This window comes from Chrysemys picta, chromosome 2 (genome assembly GCF_011386835.1).
Source record: "Chrysemys picta bellii isolate R12L10 chromosome 2, ASM1138683v2, whole genome shotgun sequence".
Taxonomy (NCBI): Eukaryota; Metazoa; Chordata; order Testudines; family Emydidae; genus Chrysemys; species Chrysemys picta.
In genome coordinates, this window is record NC_088792.1 from 183,066,797 (window position 1) to 183,091,207 (window position 24,411).

Genomic DNA, 24,411 nt, shown 5'->3' on the forward strand with positions numbered 1-24,411 from the left:
CTTACCACAAAAAACGACACATTTTAGCTAGGTATTGGGCATAATATTCATAGATTCTAGGACTGGAAGGGACCTCGAGAGGTCATCGAGTCCAGTCCCCTGCCCTCATGGCAGGACCAAATACTGTCTAGACCATCCCTGATAGACATTTATCTAACCTACTCTTAAATATCTCCAGAGATGGAGATTCCACAACCTCCCTAGGCAGTTTATTCCAGTGTTTAACCACCCTGACAGTTAGGAACTTTTTCCTAAAGTCCAACCTAAACCTCCCTTGCTGCAGTTTAAGCCCATTGCTTCTTGTTATATCCTTAGAGGCTAAGGTGAACAAGTTTTCTCCCTCCTCCTTATGACACCCTTTTAGATACCTGAAAACTGCTATCATGTCCCCTCTCAGTCTTCTCTTTTCCAAACTAAACAAACCCAATTCTTTCAGCCTTCCTTCATAGGTCATGTTCTCAAGACCTTTAATCATTCTTGTTGCTCTTCTCTGGACCCTCTCCAATTTTTCCACATCTTTCTTGAAATGCGGTGCCCAGAACTGGACACAATACTCCAGTTGGGGCCTAACCAGCGCAGAGTAGAGCGGAAGAATGACTTCTCGTGTCTTGCTCACAACACACCTGTTAATACATCCCAGAATCATGTTTGCTTTTTTTGCAACAGCATCACACTGTCGACTCATATTTAGCTTGTGGTCAACATTAACCCCTAGATCCCTTTCTGCCGTACTCCTTCCTAGACAGTCTCTTCCCATTCTGTATGTGTGAAACTGATTGTTCCTTCCTAAGTGGAGCACTTTGCATTTGTCTTTGTTAAACTTCATCCTGTTTAACTCAGACCATTTCTCCAATTTGTCCAGATCATTTTGAATTATGACCCTGTCCTCCAAAGCAGTTGCAATCCCTCCCAGTTTGGTATCATCTGCAAACTTAATAAGCGTACTTTCTATGCCAATATCTAAGTCGTTAATGAAGATATTGAACAGAGCCGGTCCCAAAACAGACCCCTGAGGTACCCCGCTCGTTATGCCTTTCCAGCAGGATTGGGAACCATTAATAACAACTCTCTGAGTACGGTTATCCAGCCAGTTATGCACCCACCTTATAGTAGCCCCATCTAAATTGTATTTGACTAGTTTATCGATAAGAATATCATGCGAGACCGTATCAAATACCTTACTAAAGTCTAGGTATACCACATCCACAGCTTCTCCCTTATCCACAAGGCTCGTTATCCTATCAAAGAAAGCTATCGGATTGGTTTGACACGATTTGTTCTTTACAAATCCATGCTGGCTATTCCCTATCACCTTACCACCTTCCAAGTGTTTGCAGATGATTTCCTTAATTACTTGCTCCATTATCTTCCCTGGCACAGAAGTTAAACTAACTGGTCTGTAGTTTCCTGGGTTGTTTTTATTTCCCTTTTTATAGATGGGCACTATATTTGCCCTTTTCCAGTCTTCTGGAATCTCTCCCGTCTCCCATGATTTTCCAAAGATAATAGCTAGAGGCTCAGATACCTCCTCTATTAGCTTCTTGAGTATTCTAGGATGCATTTAATCAGGCCCTGGTGACTTGCAGGCATCTAACTTTTCTAAGTGATTTTTAACTTGTTCTTTTTTTATTTTATCTGCTAAACCTACCCCCTAGCATTCACTAGGTGAGGCATTCCTTCAGACTTCTTGGTGAAGACCGAAACAAAGAAGTCATTAAGCATTTCTGCCATTTCCAAGTTTCCTGTTACTGTTTCTCCCTCTTCACTGAGCAATGGGCCTACCCTGTCTTTGGTCTTCCTCTTGCTTCTAATGTATTGATAAAAAGTCTTCTTGTTTCCCTTTATTCCCGTAGCTAGTTTGAGCTCATTTTGTGCCTTTGCCTTTCTAATCATGCCCCTGCATTCCTGTGTTGTTTGCCTATATTCATTCTTTGTAATCTGTCCTAGTTTCCATTTTTTATATGACTCCTTTTTATTTTTTAGATCATGCAAGATCTCGTGGTTAAGCCAAGGTGGTCTTTTGCCACATTTTCTATCTTTCCTAATCAGCGGAATAGCTTGCTTTAACTCTCCTCAGTTGTTTCCCCCCTCAGTCTTGAGTCCCATGGGACTTATCTATCAGCTCTCTGAGCTTAACAAAATCTGCCTTCCTGAAATCCATTGTCTCTATTTTGCTGTTCTCCCTTCTACCCTTCTTTAGAATTTCAAACTCTATGATTTCATGATCACTTTCACCCAGGCTGCCTTCTACTTTCAAATTCTCAATGAGTTCCTCCCTATTTGTTAAAATCAAGTCTAGAACAGCTTCCCCCTAGTAGCTTTTTCAACCTTCTGAAATAAAAAGTTGTCTGCAATGCAGTCCAAGAATTTGTTGGATAGTCTGTGCCCCGTTGTGTTATTTTCCCAACATATATTTGGATAGTTGAAGTCCCCCATCACTACCAAATCTTGGGCTTTGGATGATTTTGTTAGTTGTTTAAAAAAAGCCTCATCCACCTGGTTAGGTGGCCTGTAGTAGAGTCCTAGCATGACATCACCCTTGTTTTTTTACCCCTTTTAGCCTAACCCAGAGACTCTCAACACTTCCGTCTTCTATGTCCATCTCTACTTCAGTCCAAGTGTGTACATTTTTAATATATAAGGCAACACCTCCTCCCTTTTTCCCCTGTCTATCCTTCCTGAGCAAGCTGTACCCATCCACACCAACATTCCAATCATGTGTATTATCCCACCAAATTTCAGTGATGCCAACAATGTCATAGTTGTATTTATTTATTAGCCCTTCCAGTTCTTCCTGCTTATTACCCATACTTCTCGCATTTGTATATAGGCATTTAAGATACTGGTTCGATCTTGCCTCCCAGTTTTGCCCGGACCTTCCTGTCTCTCTGCCATTATAGCCCACACTCCCTCTTGTTTCCGAACCATCTCCCAGGTCTCCATGTTCCCCACTTACCTGTGGGCTTTGCTCACCTGTCCCCGTCGAACCTAGTTTAAAGCCCTCCTCACTAGGTTAGCCAGTCTGTGTCCAAATAGGGTCTTTCCCCTCCTCGAAAGGTGAACGCCATCTCTGCCTAGCAGTCCTTCCTCGAATAGCATCCCGTGGTCTAGGACGCCAAAGCCCTCCTGGCGACACCATCTTCACAGCCAGGCATTCACCTCCATGATGCATCTGTCTCTGCCCGGGCCCCTACCTTTGACAGGAAGAATTGAAGAGAATACCACCTGCGCTCCAAACTCCTTCACCCGTACTCCCAGAGCCCTGTAGTCACTCTTGATCCGCTCAGTGTCACACCTCGCAGTATCATTTGTGCCCACATGGATGAGTAGCATGGGGTAGTAGTCAGAGGGCTGGATAATCCTCGACAGTGCCTCCATAACATTTCGGATATGGGCCCCCGGCAGGCAGCATACCTCCCAAGATGAAATGTCAGGGCGACAGATGGGCGCCTCCGTCCCCCTCAGCCCACCAGAATAGCCAGCAATGGGAGCATGGTGAGAAAGTTGTCCATCCCTTTTGTGGCTCCTCCCAAGTCCCACCAAGGTCACATTATAGGTCCTACATGATAGGAGCTGTAGAGGATCATTTTGCATTGAGGCCATGGACATGTTTATTTGTGTACACATCTAACCTGCAAATGGCCCCATTCAGAATCTACCATAAAAATTATTCCTGCTGGTGTGTGTATGTAGCAGATTAGTGTCAGACTGTACTGCTTTTGCAGTGTAAATCTGAGTTCATTTAGGGATGTGGCTAAACCCTTTTCCTTGCATTGGCTGACATTTTTCTTTAAATCCGACTAGCATTCTTATACAGGCCTTTTTTGTAGCAGTCTGACAAATCGCATCCATCCATTCTGTAACTGAGTGGTCAAAGGGTAGCATCAGTTTAGATTGTTAACAGTATTTTTCCTCACAGTGCTAGAATTGCAGTAAAAGCTGTGATTATTGAGATCTGCTTACAGCAGCGGGTTTCCTTGTTTCACATTTATAACAGTAAATAGATGATTACCGAGGACATTACAATTTCTCTTTCCCTATATACAATTGAGGTCATGCCTGACAATTTCCACCAGCAAAGCACGTTCAATTTTCTTCAACAACTAGTGCAGGGGTTGTGGGTATGTGTAAAATACACTTTGCTGGAACCAAAAGAATTTGAGATATTGCTCTTTGTTTTTTGGTTATGAAGTCATCTGAAAACTGTAGGATCACAAATTTGATTCAGCCTGTACTAAGAGAAGGGCAACTGTTATATTTCTACTTGTCCCCAAATGATTAAATGTGGTGCAAGTGATGACTTAGATTAGAAAATAACAGGCTCGGGTCTGTCTCAGATGGTGGTTCTAGCCGTCACAGAATAGTATGCATTGTGGTACACACAAAATAGTATGCATTGTGGTACAGTTCATAAAGCTGTAAAAAACCCAAACAACAAACAAACAAAAACTTGTCCAGTAAAAATGCCAATCAGGTATCAAATCATCTGGCAAGTAGAGGGCTCTGTGGCATAATCAATGGTTAGTCCCATGAATGTTTAGGCCAGGATTTAGAGAGACCCTGTGTGTAGAGCCCTGTGAGGATACAAAATTTGTAACCACATCTAATCTGCGATCCGCAAACATGGTCTGCAGATATCTGCAGATGTAAAGCAGGTATCCACAGATTTGCAGGGATGCTCTACCTGTGTGGTAATATTAGACAGGAAAAAACAACCAGCAGGGGTCTGACATGCTGTACCTCGGGGGAAAACCCTACACCCCCCATGTTCATCCTTATGATTGTGTGGTATCCAACGCAAAGTTTGTCATGTCGGGTGTCTTCGGAAGGCTCATGATGCACTGAGCATTGTTGTTATAGTAACATTATAGGTTGTAATTTCATGTATGTAGTTATGAGGCTGAAAATGTGTCCTAATGGCTTAAAACAAGCTCAGGCAAAAACTCTCCAAGAGCAGAGGGGCAGTTCACACCTCATCAGGGCATGTATGGGACAAACCCAGCCCAGCCTCACAGGAACAAAGGACACTGGCCTAGGCAGCAATAAAGGATCTGTTGGACTCTCGAGAGAGTCACCCCCCTTCCTTTGGTCAGTTTGGGACTATGATGAAGTAATGCTCACCTACTCTGCTTTTATTTCATTTGACCAAATCCAACTTGTTGTGCTTTGACTTAGGTTTTAAGTGATTATATCTTTGTAGTTAATAAATCTGTTTGTTTATTCTACCTGAAGCAGTGCGTTTGGTTTGAAGCGTGTCAGAGACTCCCCTTGGGATAACAAGCCTGGTACATATCAATTTCTTTGTTAAATTGACCAACTCATATAAGCTTGCAGCATCCAGCGGGCATAACTGGTCACTGCAAGACGGAGGTTCCTAGGGTTGTGTCTGGGACTGGAGATATTGGTTAGTGTAATTTGGCTGCACAATCCAAGCAGCTTACATGTCAGAGGCTGTGCGTAAACAGCCCACGAGTGGGGTGGGTTCTCACAGCAGAGCAGAGTAAGGTTGGCTCCCAGAGTCAAGGATTGGAGTGACCTAGCAGGTCACCGGTCCAGATAACACCAGGGTAACATCACAAGGGGGCATCCTGTTTATGAGTGAAGATAATGGATGTGGGGGTATTACTGGAGGTACTGAGGTACACTCTGGATCCTTCACCTAGGGGACAAGCTGCCAACATACTTTTCTTAGGATTGGATGTCACAGCCGGTGGCCCATGGACTTGGGGAGCTGACCTAGCTCTATTTGATTAGCTTTAGATTGAATACAATTGGTAGAGGTTTTGGAAAGCTTGAGCTCAGAGAATTTAACCCTTTTCAAGTTTTGCTAATGTCAGCTAAAATACACACTCCCCGTTTGAAATATTTAAATAACTTTATTTTTTGCATTTGTATAACTGGCTGCAGGAATAGATTTTAAAATTGGCAGGAATTGTATTTCTCCAGGACGAATGTAAATCAAGACATGAGAGGAAAAAAAGTTTGTTTAGAATTTTTTAAATGATCAGTGATTCAAATTACATGGTCAGAATGAATAACCATGTAATTATAATCTGCTAATTTGTTCCAGGATTAGTTAACAAACCTACTGTGCATCATGATTTGGCACAAATTACTTACAATACATTAAGTAATGCACAGTCTCCCTTCATGGAGGAAGTGGAGTCACTGCACTGCTTCTTCCATACCTGGGATCACACCTCAAAGGTTAAAAATATTTTTTTAAAAAAGCACCTCTCCACCAACTATCACAATTCCCCATCTAGGGAATTCACCCCCACTTGTCGGGAATGGAAGAAAAGCCCCTCTGGGATAGTTTTCCTAACCAGTGACATGAGTGGTGTGAACATACAGAATATAGAGGGATGGTAGTGGGGTGCATGTGTCCCGCCCACATAAATAGGATAGTAAGAAGCTACCCTTATTCTCCCAAGAGGTTGTAACTATAAGTGAGCTAATCATCTGGCTGGGACCAATATGTTTGGCTCAATCATCACCACAAGGAAAAATGACAACCATTTTAGGAGGTCTGTGAAATTCTTTAGGAACCTTTTTTTTTTCTTTTTTTAAAGTTCGGGAATCTCTGTTTTTTTCCTGTCTAAATTGTAACACAACTTAACGTTTAATCTCTTGATTTTTAGGACAATTATTATTACTGTTGTCCTTTGAGAACATGTCTTTCTTGAGCAGGCAAGATAATGTGTTCTACAATTGCAAAAAATGAGTCAGGAAGACAGTTTGTGTCTTGGCTTTGATGCGTGTATGGTACAAAGTAATGTGTTCAAATTGGACCCTGACTGCATGCCAATAAAACTGGAGGTAGCTGTCAAAAAAGATTTCCTATTACTTTCAGATTTACTAGTGGGAATGGAAAGGCTAAATGAGTTCTGTGGTTTTGTCAAATCAATCAGTATCCACTGGGTCATATGAACAGCAATGATTAGCACTAACCCTTCACCACTCAAATGCAGCTTTTTCAGGCTCTAAAGAAGTGAGTGTTGGCTTCTTTATGTGGGAGCGAGCCACAAAGGTATCTAGGTGCTCAAGTCCCCTTTTTAGGCACCACTGTGATCTACAAAAATTCCACTCAGCTGCTGCCTAACCCTGTAGGCACCTAGCCTCCTAAGGCTATGTCTACACTGCAGTTAGACATCCATGGTTGGCCTGTAGCAGCTGACTTGGGCTCCCGGGGCTTGGGCTAAGGTGCTGCTTAATTACAATGTAGATGTTCGGGCTTGGGCTGCAGCCTCAGCTTTGAGACCCTCTCACCTCACCTGGGCCCCAACCTGACCCTGAATTTTTGCCTCTGTTGTGTGCAAGAGGTGCAGGGATGGAGGGGGAAGACCAGGGACAGGACGCACTCAGGGGAGGGGGCGGAACTGGGTGGGAAGAGGCAGGGCAGGGGTGGAGTGGGAGTGGGAAGAAGTGGGGCGGGGGTGGGACCTTAGCGGAGGGAGTGGAGTGGGGGTGGGGCCTGGGACTGAGGTGAGGTTGAGCACCCCCGGGGAAAGTTGAAAGCCTGTGATCCCCTCAATGCAAAGCTGTGCAAGCACTTGTCCTATCTAAGGCTGGGAATGGCCTCTGTGGCCATTTCTCTGCTCTTGCCTTCTCCCACCCCCTACTTCCTCTTTGAGGGATGAGTTGGCCAAGCAATCCAAGTAATGCTGGATCCTCTGATCTCTTCCCCCAAGTGGCCATTATATATGACTGTGCCAAAAACTCATGTTTTTTTTTATTTTGATTTATATTCTCATTCCACAGAGAAGCCGGCATCCTTTGCCCTAGGCATTCCTTGGTCCAGTTTAAAAATGCAAATCTAAAACCTGACTATTCCAAGAACCCCTTTGATAGTTAACAGATATCACAATGCAGCAGCCAAAAATGTGTTAAAGATCTTTACAACCTCCATGCACCATTCTCCCAATCCCTCAGAGCCCTGGGGGGGAAAAAACAGGCTTTGCAGGAAGCCTTGAATTCTGGAGGAATTGTGCACTGCTTGCAAAGGCTCCTAACACCTTCCTTCTCCCATGCAACCACAGCTATTCCATCATGCTGGGGCCATTCTGTATCCGAAGCCAATATACAAAAAACTCACCTCCACATTCTCAGTTATTGACGACATCTGTTATATGATTCAGGAATCTGATCATCTTATTGGTTATCCAGACAAGTACACAAACAAAAACATGTTCTTTATCCTCCTGTTCTGACTCACTGGTTACCCTGTAACTCACTCCTGAACAACTAGACAGTGTTATTAAACTGTTATCAGGTTCCAAGGATTTTAAACCTGAAGTTCCTCTTCTCTAGGATGAAAAGAGTTATTTACTTTAGTCAACAGAAGTCAGAAGATCTTACTTCAAACACAACATTTATGTATTAATTCTCAAATATCTATTTAGGAATAGTTATAACATGCTCAAATGTGTTTGATCTTCTTGCCTGACAGACTTCCCAGTGTTATGTGTTTGATCATCATTTCCCCCCCATACAGTAAATACATACTGTATATTTATATGATCACTGGTTTTACTGGCAATATAATATGCATGGCTGAAATATGTTCCTGTTAGTCATTACTGTATATGTGGGGGATTATTTGAAATTATCTCCATTAGCTAATACCTTTTTGTCAAACTTTTCTTATCTGTTGAATTTCGTGCTGAAACTCCTACTATAAGAATGGAACCAGTGATATGGTACATAGCCAATTATGAAGTTGTGAGAAAGTAAATGAAATAGGACATGTATACTGGTGATGGTTATTACCATTATTTATTATTTTGTATTTACCTTAAGGGTTTTCTTTGTGCAAGGGTTCATACAAACATACAAGAAGTCATGATCTTTGTCCTGAAGAGCTTGCAGTCTAAATTGCAAGCAGAGGCAACAAGGGAATTTAACAAACAACAGGAGACCAAGAGGATGGGAGGAAAAGTGTAACAGTAATAAGATTTGTATGTTTCCATAGACTAGTTTTGTGAAGAGAGTAATGGTTCAAATGATTTGGAATTTGTCACACACTAAAAAATGAATAGCCTGTCTCTTTGATTGCTGCTCAACCTAGTTAGTGTTGTTGGCTGACTTTTTTTAGGCATCACACTAACACTGAAGGATTTAATGGAGGCGATGGTATTGGCCTTACGAATTAGTATTGAGAGGGTGCTTGTGTATAAGGGGCGGTTTAGAAAAAGCATGTAATCATGGGAAAGGTGGACAAATGGGAGTTCAAGGCAGGCATCACTGGTGAAGTGGAGAGGTCTGAGGGCAGCAATGAGTTGTGAAGGACCTTAAAAATGACAACAAGAAGCACAAATTCAATGCAGTAGAAAACAGGAGGCCAATGGAGGGATTCAAAGATTGTGTTTGTATGGGTGTGTCATGAGGTCAGAGCGACAGACGAAGTGTAGGTTTCTCTGCTGAGCGTTACCTGTAAGCTGATGGAAAGACTAATCCTGATGCTGATGAATGAGGTAGTTGAACCTCAGCTGCCTTGTGTTCAGATTGGATTCAGGTGGGGTTGTTGCACCCAAGATCAGGAATGTTGCCTGACTTAAGACATAGAAGATGTATTTGAGTGAGGAAATAAAGTTGCCATGGTCTTTATTGATCTGACAGCATCTTCTGACACCGTGTGGCACATCAGGCTGACTGCCAAGATGCTGCAAGTTATTCTTTGTAGGCTGGTGATGCAGTTCATCCAAGAAATGATTAGCAACCAAAGTTTCATCCTGCAAGTCAGGGAGAAAATCAGTCATCTTAAATGTCCCCACAGCGGCCCTCTATAAGGATTGGTTTTGGCTCCCCTTTTGTTCCATATATACACAAATGACCTTCCTGAAATGCAGACCAAGAAGTATGTGTATGCTGATGACATTGGAATTGTATTGTTGACAATGGAAACAACATTCACAGGATCAAAGGGAATCTTAGCCAAGACATGGCTACTTTGATCACTTACTTCCACCAATGGAGACTAATTCTCAATGAAACTGAAACAGTGGCAACTGGTTACCAGCAAAACAATCATCTTGCCCATGAGCCCATCTCAATCCGTGTCCAAGGATGGCTACTGCCATTCCATCAAGTTTTGTTACATACTTGGAAGGAAAACTCAACTGTAGCCTGACATACCAGCCTCACCTGGAACACCTGAAAATGAAGATCTCCTTCCGTACCACCTTGCTTCAAAAACTACCTGGAACCTCCTAGGAAACAGACCCTTCAGTGCTTCGTACACCTGAATTGGCCCTGGTTTTTGCTTCAGCTTAATACTGGTCTGGGGATGCAGCTGCTATAGTTAGCTTGTTGACCTGGAGCTCAATTTGGCTGCTTGTCTTATTAGTGGCTGTTTGAATTATATACCAACTTCTACATGTGCCAGCACATGTAGCTCCACCATATCTTTGATGAGATGCCATTGCTGTTAAGTCTGTCTTGGAGAGCTGTGACAAATTAAACCAACCTGTTGCATCTCCCTATTTGATTTATTAACGTCTCTGATGGGATTATGTGTTATGATGGCAGCAGTACAATTGCAGGGGTGAAGTTCAAGTGGTTGATGCCTGAGGGAATCTTGCTAGCATAAGATGATGTTTTTCAATGGTGGTTGTGGTTGATGCATAAAAAAGAAAATCAATCACAAACTAACTATTAAAGTAACATTAAAGGTCTTACTTATAAACACCTGTCCCCCCCCCCCCCCAAACTTGGAAAGTTTGAGTTTAATGTACATTTCTGTACACAAGTAATATTTTCAAAAGTGATTAATGATTTTGGAGGCCTCCATTTTTTGTGTGTTCCCAGCCTGAAATACCTTTAAAAAGGTGTAATTTTTAGAGGTTGAGTGCTGAGCACTTTGTGAAAATCCAGGCCCCTTTTAAGGCATCTCAAGTACCTTTTCACGGGTCTCTTGGTACTTTCAGGCTCTTGGACTCTCCCACAAGCCCCAATGTGGGATACTCCTTCCCAGAGGCGTGCGCAAGGGGTGTGCCACGTGTGCCCGTGCACACCCTAATGCAGGGCAGTCAAAGCTGTGGGGGGCGGGGCTGCGTGCTCCCTCGGGGCTGTGTGTATGGCTCCGCACTGAGCCAGACGCTGCTAGGAGCCTGAGGGGGGTTGGACAAGGGGCGGGGGCAGTCGGGGGACAGGGAGCAGGGTGGGTTGGGCCGGGGGGCAGGGTGCTCTCACCTCGGGGGCAGCTCCCCCCTCCCCAGCGTCCCTGCGTGCAGGGAGAGTCTCGGCAGAGGCAACGCTGCCCGCTGCCTCCCTCCCAGCGCTGACCCGGTTCCCAGCCCATTGGCCAGGAACCCCGGCCAATGGGAGCTGTGCGGGGGCAGTGCTAGAGCTCCCTGACTGCGCCTCCCCAGCAGGGAAGGGGAGGGAGCTGCTCCAGCTCCTCTTGCTCAGCCTGCCACCTCCCGGGGCTGAGCCGCCTGGGACCAGTGCAGGGGCTGGGTCATTCTCAGCCAGCATGGGGGGGAGGGCTTGTCTGGGCCCCAGGCAGGGGAGTTATGAGGGGGGCAGGCCCCCTCCCACTCTGATTCCCCCACCAACCCCAGCTGTGATGCAGTCAGGGGACAGGGAGCGGTTGGATAGGCATGGGAGTCCTGGGGGTCTGTCTGGGGGTAGGGGTGTGGTTAAGGGTCAGGGCAGTCAGGGGACAGGTAGGGGGTAGGGTCCTAGGAAGGCAGTTACAGTGGGGGGGGTCTCAGGAGGGGGTAGTCAGGGGACAAGGAGCAGGGGGGGTTGGGGGTTCTGAGGGCGGCAGTCGGGGGCGGGAAGTAGGAGGGAGTGGATGGGGGCGGGGCTAGGGCAGGGCGGGGAAGGGGCTAGGGTGGGGCTCCCTGGGTGCACACCCTAATGAAATGTGCTACGCACGCCTATGCTCCTTCCCACCTAACTAGAGATCCCACTGTCAGCTTCATCCGAAAAGCCATATTTCCTGCTTTCCCATCCTGTCTCACTGAGACACACCCTTCTTACAACCCTCACTCCTTTCCACCAATCCAAAGACCTATAGAAACAAAGCCAAATTACTGAATAGTTCAGATATGGAACACTCTTTTTTTAAAAAACAAACAAACCTTGTTTTAAATAACAAATATAGTATTGCTTTGCATTTGTTCATTGTCTTCCGGTGGTGGGGTGTATGAACCCAGCACTGGTGACGCAGGGGTTGGCAAACTGCTTTGGGCCAAAGAGGTCACACCCCCTTGCCCTGGCTGGGCATGCTCCCAGTGAAGGGAGCATATAAAAGGAAGCTGCTCAGTCTGAGGAGGGAAGTGGACATGTGCTGCAGGCTCCTGCTGAGAAGCCGTTGGAACTCCAAACCATTGAGGCTGAGCACCCTGACTAGGCTGCAGGAACCCAGTCAACCGCGGCAACTGAAGAGGATGATGAGCTGCTACCAGCCGAGGGGATTCCAGAGCAAAGACTAAGGGTAGGAAGCCACCAAAGGGACACGTTTGGGGATACGGAGCCCTGCAATGGGGTAACTGGTTTTGAAGGGCCCTGGGTTGGAACCTGGTGGAGTAGGGTGGGTCAGGGTTCCCCTACCTTCCCTGCTATTGCCATCAGGCACTACTGCCATTAGAGAGGGCAGCTCTTTGGACTAATGCTATGAGGCACTAATGCCACTAGAGAGGGCGGCTTCTTGGACTATTGCCATCAGGCACTACTGCCGTTAGGGAAGGTGGATTTTTGGACTTTTGCCAGTAGGCACTGCTGCTGCCAGAGAGAAGGCGGCTCCTTGGACTCTCACCACTAGGCACTGCTGCCACCAGAGAGAGCGCGGCTCCAGAGACCTTCGCTACTTACACCTGACAGAAAAGGTGCCCTCTTAGATTCCCACTGCTGTCCTGAAGCCACTCAGCGTCTCGGACCCCCACTGACCCCCTGACACTTCCAGAAAGAATTTCAGAGTAATCTACAATCATTAGTTAAATAAGCTTCACAATGCCCTTGTGTGGCAGGTGAGTATTATTATAACCATTTATAGGTAAGAAAATTGAGTCAGGCCGAGATTAAGTGACTTGCTCAAGGTCACACAGGAATTCTGTGGAAAAGCTGAGACTAGAACCTAGAATAAAATCTCCTGCGTCTTATGCAGTTGCATTTCCCTTGATGATCTGGTTTTGGTCAGGGTGCCTTTTATGCAAGCGCTGCTTCTTTTCTTATTATACCGCAACTGTATGTGACAAAACCCAAGTACAAATACACAACATAATAGCTATGTGCATAAATAGCTACAAGTCTAATCAGCACTCCCTTGACTTCTGTAAAGATTACTACATTATTATGAAATCACTTGGCTTTTTCATCATTATTAACAATGCCAAATCATTTGCTTAAATCAACATTAGGATCAAGCCCTTAAAAATTGTGAAACTGTATTGTTTTTTATATTTAGTTTTATATAAAAATAACTATATCATTAATAAATCTTCAAGCCTGAGGGAAATACCTTCTGAATGAGGAAACTCTTGTTCGTTTCTTTTACTGCCACATTTCCAAAAATGCTTGGATGCAAAAATATTAAAGGGTTTGATTCTAATTTTGTTAGCATTTTGTACCATTTTTTAACTTGGAACTTTAAACCTGAAAGATAAAAATGCTGAGCCACCCTCTCCGAAGATGGTGCAAAGGAAGCAGAAACTCTCTGTAGTTCTCTAGCTGGGGATAACCCACATGAGGAAGTTCTCAGCAGGTTTAGAGCCACTGAGGATGCCAGGTGGCATAGTCTGGGACAGGGAAAACTAGTGGCTGGAGTGGAATCTGGTATCACCAGCTGGCAGATGGTTTTTTAGGGACTGTTGCCAGTTGAAGCAAGTTAGAATAGTCCCAAGGCTGTTCTAACCTGCACTAGGGCTGGGGGTGGGACAGAGAATCAAAGAGCTGTAAGTAGTTTCCTCCAGTCACCCCACGTTCTGCTGTGTTCAGTGGAAATTGACTGCTGTCCTTTAAAACATACATTTTATTTGTTCTCCCTACTATATTCTTCAATTCCCTTCCTCTTTACCAATCTCATTCATATCAACTTGAGTGACACAAATAATTGACTTTTTTATGTATGTTATGTACAACATTACATCAAAATGGTGAGTCCCTAGCAATTAATGGGATTTCCACAATAAACATACAAAAAATATCCACCCAGGTTCTAAAAACAAAAGTGTATGACAGTAAGCACAAAGGAAATTATGTCAGTATTCAAGTGGTTTTGTTCCCCCCCCCCCACCCCTGTCATTTTGCTTCAAAGAAGAGAAATGTATGTTTTCTCCTAAAAGAGAAAAGAATGAATTGAGGAAATTCAAAAGTTGTGCTGTACCTCCCAACCACCAAACCTGTTAGAGGATATGATTAAGAAAAGCACAAATAAATTGGTTCAATTTAAAAAAAACCAAACTGGTTTTTATGTAATTGCATAGTATTCAGTCACTAAATAACTAATCATACAACATTGTTCTTTTAGCCTGAAGAAAATAATTCAGTACTGCAATTAATACCATTTCTATGGTACGTTCTGATCTAAAGCATGATTGGAAAGGGTCTAGGATATTTGCAGAGGCTGGCTGTTGCTAGAGAACACCGTTCAACAAATAGTAGACAGTAGTTTGCAATGTTATCTGTAGAATGGTCAAAAATGGAAAAACACTTAGCAAAACAATTGAAATGTCAAAGTTGTTTCCATTTTACAGGGATTGAAATAGAACAATTTTTCATTGTGGGTAATTTTTCACAAAATATTAATTCAAAATTTTTTGAAAATTTGAATGTATCATTTCCCTCCCTTGTCTTCCTCTCTTTTCCCCCCACCTTTGACAAATATCAGAGTTTAATTTTTCCTTTTGCCATTTTGCATCTTTTCCAGAGTGTGTGTGCGTGTGGGGGGAAATACATCATTCATTTTATTGCATTAAGAGGTAGAAGGGAATAAAGGAAAAAGGAAAAATGAGGGGGAAGAAGGAAAAAGACCTTGAATATTCGAAATTTTAAAAATATCAAAATTTGAAATGTTTTAATTTTGGGTTCTGATGAGAAACAGTAAAGAGTGAAAATTCTGCTTAAAAAAGGCCATTTTTCATCAAAAAATTTAAAAGAAAAATTTCAACCAGCTCTAGTTATTTGTATCAGGAAACAGTGCCTTGAGTGCTGGACAGATAATTGCATATTTCAGGGGGTTTCTACTGTAAAATCTTCTGTTGAGCCATATCTCCCATAGAAAAGTAGAGAAGAGTTAGACATAGCCAGCATGGATTTTCAAAAGTGAAGTCATGCTTCACCAACAGATTAATTCCCAAGTCACTTCCTCAATGACATCAGACAGTTGTGATGCAGAAACATTATTTGCTTGGACTTAAGCAGTGCTTGAACAGGAAAAGTAAATGTTATGCCTCCTGCCCTTTTGTTCCACTGGGCCTCCTACAGCTCCAGCCCTGCTCATTGCACCTTTGCTTAGCTTCAAGAACCTCTCTCTGCCCACTAGGACAGCCACTGAGGAAGAAATTTGCTAAAATACCATGTAAAGACTGGTATTTTTCATGAAATCCAGTGGATTGAACTCAATGATAGCTAGACTCTATTTAGCGTGAAGTGAAACTCCCACATTGCTTCAGTGCAATTAAAAGAAGTCCTCACTCAACTTACAGCGAAGCTTCCATCTGCTTGATTGTGAGCTTCCACTGTGGTAGTTTTAGGAATGCAGCATGTACCGCCCACCTGCCAGGTGGTGGGTGTTAAGTGTCTCATTTCAAGGAGATGTAGCATAATTTCCCCCTCCTCTGAGCAGGGCAGAGAAGAGATGTTACCACTACCCAGCAGGGGACAAGGTAATGATAAATTCCTGGATCCTGTTCTTGCGACAGTTACTCCCATAGGGGAGTGAAGAGTAGCTGCATTAATCTTGTCACACCTGTTTTCAGTATAACCAAGTAGAGGGAAATTGGGGGACTGGGGAAGGAGGACTGAGGGAGCTCAGTGAGAGAGAGGGCAAGTGTGGGCGAGACAAAATGGGAATCAAATGAGAAGAGGAAGCTTGGGTGAGAGGGGGGAAATCCTCAGTTTTCTGCCGGGGTGAATCCTCAGCCCCAGCTCTTTAAGCCAAACTCACTTCTGTGACAAATGTAATTCAAGGAGCTCCTCAGAACTTGGCAGCTATGTCCAATAATAATGATTTACAGGTTCGGTCCCTGTTGAGAACTGGACACCAGAGAAACAGCATCACTCATAGGTGACTCAAAGATTTGTTATGTCCTGGTCCTGCCCCAATGAAGTTAGTGGGGGATCTGCAACTGGTTTTAATGAACACAGAATCAGGTCTCTAATTTCTGCTATAGGTAACCTGCTCCCCCCTGGAGGTATTGATGTGGACACAGTGGCAAAATGAAGAGAGACATACATGGAATTAAGCGGCAGGCTTCAACTTTTATTAAACTTTAACACAGGGGAAGGGTGCTACCAACCCATCACCCATACTTTTATACTAAGCATTTAATTGATTCCAGTGTGGGGGTTACTGGGCTCCTTACCATTTGACCTGTTAACTGATGCCAGGGCTCCGTACCATATAATCCATATTACCCAGGCTCTCCTCAGCATACCCCGCCCCCCAGGACTCAGCTCTCTCCGAGGGACAGAGGGTGCAGCAGTGTGGGGACTTTGGCCTTCGAGGGACACAAGGTCTGACCTCACCCTGCAAAGGCCACAAGGTCTCACGCTATCACATGTGCCAAAGGCCCATCACCAAAATCCCAGGTCTTTTACCTCTGGGAATTGTTCATTTTATTCTCTTAACTGCACTGGAAACGGTCCACAAGTTGTGACGAATAAACACCACCTGCAGTACGTTAATTAAGTACTAAATGTGTTCCTACTGTGGCTTGAAGGTGCTACAAAGAAGGCAAAAAAAACCCAACCCCTCCCTGGTCTTCTGTAAATTGGCCCATGGGAGAAAAAATAGCATCCTGACCACCTATACAGGTGTTGGCTAGATCTGCAGGATTTGTCAGGCTGGGTTCCCATTCCTAATTTGGGTGGATAGAGTGACCTGCTGGAACGGAGCCGAAAGAGGATCCACATGGGCCCTTCATTTGCCTAAATCCTGGGAGCTGGGGAGTGCTGGCCAATCAGCATCCCTCTCTACCAGGTGGCCAATGGATGTCAGAGACTCCTAGAGGGAGGAGCTACTTATTATCCCTTGGCAAGTGTTTCCCTCACTTGCTATTGGGACTGGCCACCTTTCTCTGCTGTCCTCATCAATTTCCCCACCTACTGAGTGGGTGGGTGGCATTTATTTCTGACAGGTGAGTACTCAAAACAACAAGGTCTGGGCTGAAATGTATCACTAAGCTGCCCTCCACCTCCTAACTACCTTCTAAATTCCAAAATATGGCCCCATCAGGCTGAGATAAGACAACCGTCCTATGAAATTGACTTGGTTTAAAATAAAGCTATATTTTCATAAAAAAAGGTCAGTGAAGAACATCAGACAGATAGAAAAACAGAGACACAGGGACAGAAGGCCATGATTCAAGATTATTTTCTGATTACAGTGTTAGTTATTTGACTGTCTTTATTACAGGTGAAGCTAGCTGTCTCCCTAAGCTACCTATATATTTTGCTCTTCCAGTTTTTAAATGTAATTTAACTTCACTGTTTGCAATCACTACAACTCTAGATAGGCCACCAAATCACTTAATTAACAGTCAACAGCTTCTATTACTTTGGGAGCATAATCAGAACGAGAAGACAAAAAATAGATAAATTAAGGCCCAAGCTCTGAATTTAGCTGTGAACACAGTTAATAGGCAATAACAATTCCTATTGCCCAACCTGGAATCTCCATTGTGCTGGTTTGTTACCAGTGCACACTTGTTGGCCTTAGGTTTCTTTTTTTAAAGGGCAGAAAAACTTTAGTGACTCCTTATTGTGAGAATGGGTGTGATACCCTGAATGCTAGGGTTTACAAATTGTTCTTTCCATCTGCCTTAAGCTTGTAGATACATGTTCTTATAGTAGATTTCATTTATGTTTACTGTACAGTTACAGCTCTGTGATCTGATATGGATGAATACGTGTCTATAAACAGGTCACATTTCCACTCCAGAACAAACTATACACACTGTGCAGAGTCAACACTCACCCCTTTCCTTGTATTTGGCTTTATTAACGTGGCAACACAAAACCAACAACTTAAACTCCAGCCCAAGCCTTTTTCCCAGGCTTGGTTGTCTGTAGGGTTCCTGTCATGTGACATATCAGCACTACTGCCTAGAGGACCAATCCCTTCTCTTCAGAACTATTGTAGAATTACATATCGACAAGCCAAAGTGAGTCAACAGGGCTCAGTCAGCAACTCCCTTCAGGGTTTCAACACCTGCTCTTAGGGTGAGTCCACAGAAGAACGCAGCAACTCCATAACAGTGCGTATTACATGTTTGTGTTAGAGCTGAAAAAAAAATTGATTCTAGCCCAATTTTCTGTTGGCAAACTATTCATGAAAAACATCTGATTTTCAGGAAATAATGTTTAGTTATTAACTGAAAACTCATTAGTATTTTATTTATGGCGGTTACATCCCAACTTGGTTTGTTTTCCCCTCTTGCTAATTCTTCATACTGCTGAACAGCCATTAAGAGGAGCTAGGTTAAAAATCCCAGAGGGATGTTACAGAGCTGATGAGTTGCTGAGGACAAAAAGCCCAAACCTGCAAATACCTCCTACATAAGTATTCCCAAGGGGACTTCTAATGGAAGTTAGTACTCTTGTGAGTAAGTCCCTGCAGGATCCGGCCCCAAAATTGTAATGGATCCCTGTATTGTGGTTTCAGTCTCTACACTGGATGCCAAGATCTCTGTGAATCTGTCTCTGAAGCAAGCATTCCACATACAGGTGTCCCTATTTGCTGATGGAGGTATTACCCTTTACATATGCTAACTCTTGCCACTTTCTAGCGAGACCTCTCACTGGCTTCTTCTTTGGCTACATCTCTTCTCTATTTGCAAATACCAATAGTTAGTATCTTCTGTGTGAGAAAGTTCTCAAAGTTGTATTTGTCACATCCTTAGGAGAAATACTGGCTCTTGTGGGAATTACACAACTATGTTATGTTTGCATGGGGCCCCACATACCAACATCTCATAACAAATAATGCTTTTTGGTTTATTTATAGAGCTGGGGTGATTTACAATCACTTCTTCCTATTTTTCATTGTGTCCATGTGAGGCACATCCACATATTTTTGAGGTCCTCTGGATCATAAAGGTTCAGAAGGAAACTTCAGTCATTTTTTTAATCAGATGAGGAATAACCATGCTGTCAATGGCAGTATGCCATGCCCTTTCACTCACATTTTCACTGTAGGTATGTTTCTTTCCCTGTTTTTTTTTACCAGTGCTTTAAAAGAAATGTTGACTTGATTATATTATACTTCACCACAAAACATTTTTATAATAAAGTTTGATTATGTTTTAGCTAAAGAGAATTATTAATATTTCAAGCCTTGTATATCAGTGAGTGACCTGCATACCAACTCAGAGTTGTAGAACAATATAACAGGAAAGGCAAAATCTCGATTTTTCTTGTAACAAATCAAAATAAACCTTGGTATGCAAAAAATGTTTACAAAATATACCATGTAGCTTTGCATTTTTTTGTGCTGTCATCTGATTTCTAGCACCACCTGCATGATACATATAGCATAGAACCTCATGGAGAGGTGAATAAAGCCACTGCTATTACACAATAACTATTAGGATGAAGTATCAGAGGGGTAGCCGTGTTAGTCTGGATCTGTAAAAAGCAACAGAGAGTCCTGTGGCATCTTTAAGACTAACATCTGTTAACAGTTAACTGTTAACTTAACTAACAGATGTTAATCTTAAAGGTGCCACAGGACTCTCTGTTGCTATTAGGATGAAATCTCTCTTCTGAAAACTATTTTCTGTTGCTATTTTGCAAAGGGCCATTATTATCCCATGACACTATAAGCATTGCTCTTGCAACTACATCAAATGCACATTACCCATTTCGCACACAAAAGGCATTTGTTTTCTTAAAAAATTGATAGTCACACATAAGCACCCCTTGTGAAATTGCCCCTTTTGAATATATAAATACTTTTTGTGCATGCAAATGTGAGATTTACACATTCAGTGGGTGAAATACATGAAGACAGTTTTTTGTGTGTGTGTGTAAGTGAGAGTTAGGTTCTGGCATTAAAAAACTTGTCCCACAACATGACATTGTTTTTTATAACATGAGTGGTAAGCCATGATTTTTTTTTGCCATTCTTAACTTATTGGTTGTACAATTCTCAATCAGGCTGAGAACTGGAAGCAACATTTATTTTTGCAGGCTGATCCTGGCTCTTTATGCAGAGTTATAATAAGGCCTTTAGTATTACACTAACTTGACATATTCATTTGCTCTTAATGGGATTGTTTTGAGATGCAATTCTGGTTATGGTACTTGAAAAATGATCAGTGGTCATGTTATTGCTTTATTGCTAGGCTACCTCATAAATTAATAATTAGTAATTGCAGTGACATATTTGTGCACCGATAGTTCAGTGATGGACATGTTGGAAATACTTACAGTAGATGGAAAGAGCTGTTTATAGTTCAACTGTGTTAACATTTACTCTTCTAGAAGTTTCAAACTCATCTAAAATTTCACTTGGAGGCTGCCTCTTGGCTTATAACATCTCAGTCAAGACGCTTTTTTCTTTTCAAATTTAAAAGGTTAGTGTGACACTCCATGCTTGTGTGACTCCATCACCATAATTTTAAAAGAAATCTAATTTGGGAAGCGTTTAGTTTGTGAGAGCTGACATATGACATGACATGCCTTTGTGATTTTTTTCTTTTTCAATGAACAAATAAAAAAAAATACTGAAAGCATTTGGGTTGCTGTGGGAGACGGGAATCCAGCTGGGTAGCAATTTTAGCATGACTTATAACACTTCACAAAATTAGCTTGACCTAGAAGATGGGTTTCTGTACAGTTCTTATGTACTGTGCTAGCAGGCTTGAGGAATAGCTGGCAGGGACTGTAATTCTATAAAAGAGACCACAGGTATTTGAGAAGGATGGTACAGTGGGATAGATTTGGACTTTAACTGGTGGCATTTGAAAGAGTCACCATGATAGCTCAAAAATTCAGTGCCTGAGCAAATACACTAAGATGCTGTATTTGAGCATCTCTCACATTCATGTGGACCACTTCCTCTTTATGCAGCTATGCAAAAAGTAATATTAGGAAAGTATTTATGTGTGTTAGCTGTCTTTTATGCTTTTTTCCTTTTGGAAAAATGTAATCACATTGTCTCCTTTTGCTCTTTATTTAATATTTTCCTTTTCTATTCATCATATACAATAGTCTGATGGCCACAATTTTAGCTGACATACACCACAGATTGAACCAAGAACCTCTAGATCTAAAAGCACGAGCAGTTACACTTGAGCTAAGGCTCCTTAGCTAGGGCTGTAACAGACTTACATCCTCTGTGAAGCAGACACAGAGATACATACACTCAGGGCCGATTGGGGGGGGGGGGGGGAAGCCGGTACAAATTACCGGAGCCCGGCGGTCCGGAAGGAGGCCAGGGGCCCGGCTCCCTCCCCCCTCTCGTCGGCCCTGTTTAGCCGGTCCGTCCTTGCTGGAGGGACCGGAAATTTTTTTTCACCGGGGCCCGAACCCGCTCTCGGTGGCCCTGCATACACTTATCAGGCTATGGGGGCTTATGTGTATGTTATATGTATACATGTGATGCTAGGGCCTGACAGAGTTGCTAACTGAGTCGTGTGTGTGGGTACGTCTACACTTACCGGAGGGTCCGGCGGCAGGCAATTGATGTTCTGGGATTGATTTATCACGTCTGGTTAAGATGCGATAAATCGATCCCGGAAGTGCTCGCCGTCGACGCTGGTACTCCAGCTCGGCGAGAGGAGTACGCGGCATCGACGGGGGAGACTCGCTGCCGCGTCTGGACCCGCGGTTAGTTCGGACTAAGGTACTTCGAATTCAGCTACGTTATTAACGTAGCTGAATTTGCGTACCTTAGTCCGAAGTGGGGAGCATAAGCTTTCGTGGGCTCACTTAATCAGATGTAGTGATAATCAAGGTGGCCCATTTCAGACAGTTGACAAAAAGGTGTGAGGATACTTGTTAAGCAAAAGTTTTTCTCCTGCTGATAATAGCTCATCTTAATTAATTAGCCTCTTAGAGTTGGTATGGCAACTTCCACCTTTTCATGTTCTCTGTATGTGTGTATATATATATATCTTCTTACCATATGTTCCATTCTATGCATCTGATGAAGTGGGCTGTAGCCCACGAAAGCTTATGCTCAAATAAATGTGTTAGTCTCAAAGGTGCCACAAGTACTCCTGTTCTTTTTGCGGATACAGACTAACACGGCTGCTATTCTGAAACCGGTACCAGATGACTGGAGAATAGCTAATGTGACACCAGTTTTTAGAAAGGCTGCAGAGATGATCCTGGCAATTACAGACCAGTATGCCTAACTTCAGTACCAGGCAAATGGGTTGAAACTATAGTAAAGAACAGAATTATCAAACACATAGATGAACATGATTTGTGGGGAATAGTCAACATGGCTTTTGTAAAAGTAAATCATGCCTCACCAATGTATTAAAGTTCTTTGAGGGGGTCAACAAACATTTGAACAAGGGTGACCCAGTAGATATAGTGTACTTTGACTTTCAAAAAGCTTTTTGCATGATCCCTGACCAAAGCTCCTAGGCAAGTAAGCAGTCATGGGAGAAGAGGGAAAGTCCTCTCCTGGTTCAGTGACTGATTAAAAGACAGGAAACAAAGGGTAGGAATAAACGGTCAGTTTTTAGAATGGAGAAAGGTAAATAGTGGTGTCTCCCAGGGATTGGTACTGGGATTAGTGCTTTGCAACATATTCATAAATGATCTGGAAAAACGGGTAAACAGGGAGGTGGCAAAGTTTCCAGACAATACATAATTACTCAAGATAGTTAAGTCCAAAGCAGACTGTGAAGAGTTACAAAAAGATTTCACAAAACTGGGTGGTGGGGCAACAAAATGGCAGATGACATTCAATGTTGATAAATGCAAAGTAATGCACATTGTAAAACATAATCCCACCTATGCATACAAAATAATGGGGTCTAAATTAACTGTTACTATTCAAGAAAGAGATCTTGAAGTCACTGTGGGATAATTCTCCGAAAACATCTGCTCAATATGCAGCGGCAATCAAAAAAGCTAACAGAATGCTGGAAACCATTAGGAAGGGGATAGATAATGAGACAGTAATATCATAATACTATTATATAAATCCATGGTGTGCCTACAGCTTGAATACTGCATGCAGTTCTGGTTGCCCCATCTCAAAAAAGATATATTAGAATTGGAAAAGATACAGAGAGGGGCAACAAAAATGATTAAGGATATGGAACAGCTTCCATATGAGGAGAGATTAAAAAGACTTGGACTTTTCAGCTTGGAAAAGAGAAAACTAATAGGGATATGACAGAGGTTTATAAACTCATGAATGGAGTGGAGAAAGTGAATAAGGAAGTCTTATTTACACTTTCACATAACACAAGAACCAGGGGTCACCCAATGAAATTAATAGGCAAAAGGAAATACTTAACACGACACACAGTCAACTTGTGGAACTCATTGCCAGGGGATGTTGTGAAGGCCAAAATTATAACTGGGTTCAAAAAAGATTTAGATATGTTACTGGAGGATGGATTCATCAATTGCTATTAATCCATCCATCAATGGTCAGGCATGCAACCCCATGCTCTGGGTGTCCTTAAGCCTCTGACTGTCTTTGCAACTTTAATAATGTAATTTTAACATGGTTTTTTTGTATGCATAGGTATACATTTACAAATGTATGCAAACCCACAACTGTATTAACGCTTAAAATTTGAAAGTTAATCTTTATCAATTTTTATAAAAATTCATAGGATGAAGTATAACTCTGAAAAACAACTCTGAAAAGTCTAGCAATGAGAGAGATACACAAAAGGAGAATGAGCATACATTCAACAGTCCTCCCAAATAAGTATGAAGGCATATTGCCAACCTGAATTACATGATGTACAACACATTTCATCATAAAGAGAAGATTGCAGATTAACTTTGATAATGTCCCTAGCTTGTTTCTGTCTCATTTTTTTCCCACACCCATTAAGACATATAGAAATACCATACCAGATCTCATCTGTGGTCTGGCACTTTTCCTGCAGCAAGGCGGAGAAGAGTACTAGCTGGCTCTATGTGGCAAACACCTCTCAGGGATGGTCTAGATCAGTGGTTCCCAAACTTGTTCCGCCGCTTGTACAGGGAAAGCCCCTGGCAGTCCGGGTTGGTTTGTTTACCTGCCACGTCTGTAGGTTCGGCTGA

General features: G+C 42.8%; 1 protein-coding gene across 2 annotated transcripts in view; it reads left to right on the plus strand.

The window, feature by feature from the left end:
- Positions 1-24,411, plus strand: part of RNF144B (ring finger protein 144B) — a 130,961-nt gene that overhangs the window by 31,093 nt on the left and 75,457 nt on the right. The gene's annotated exons all lie outside the window — the stretch shown is intronic.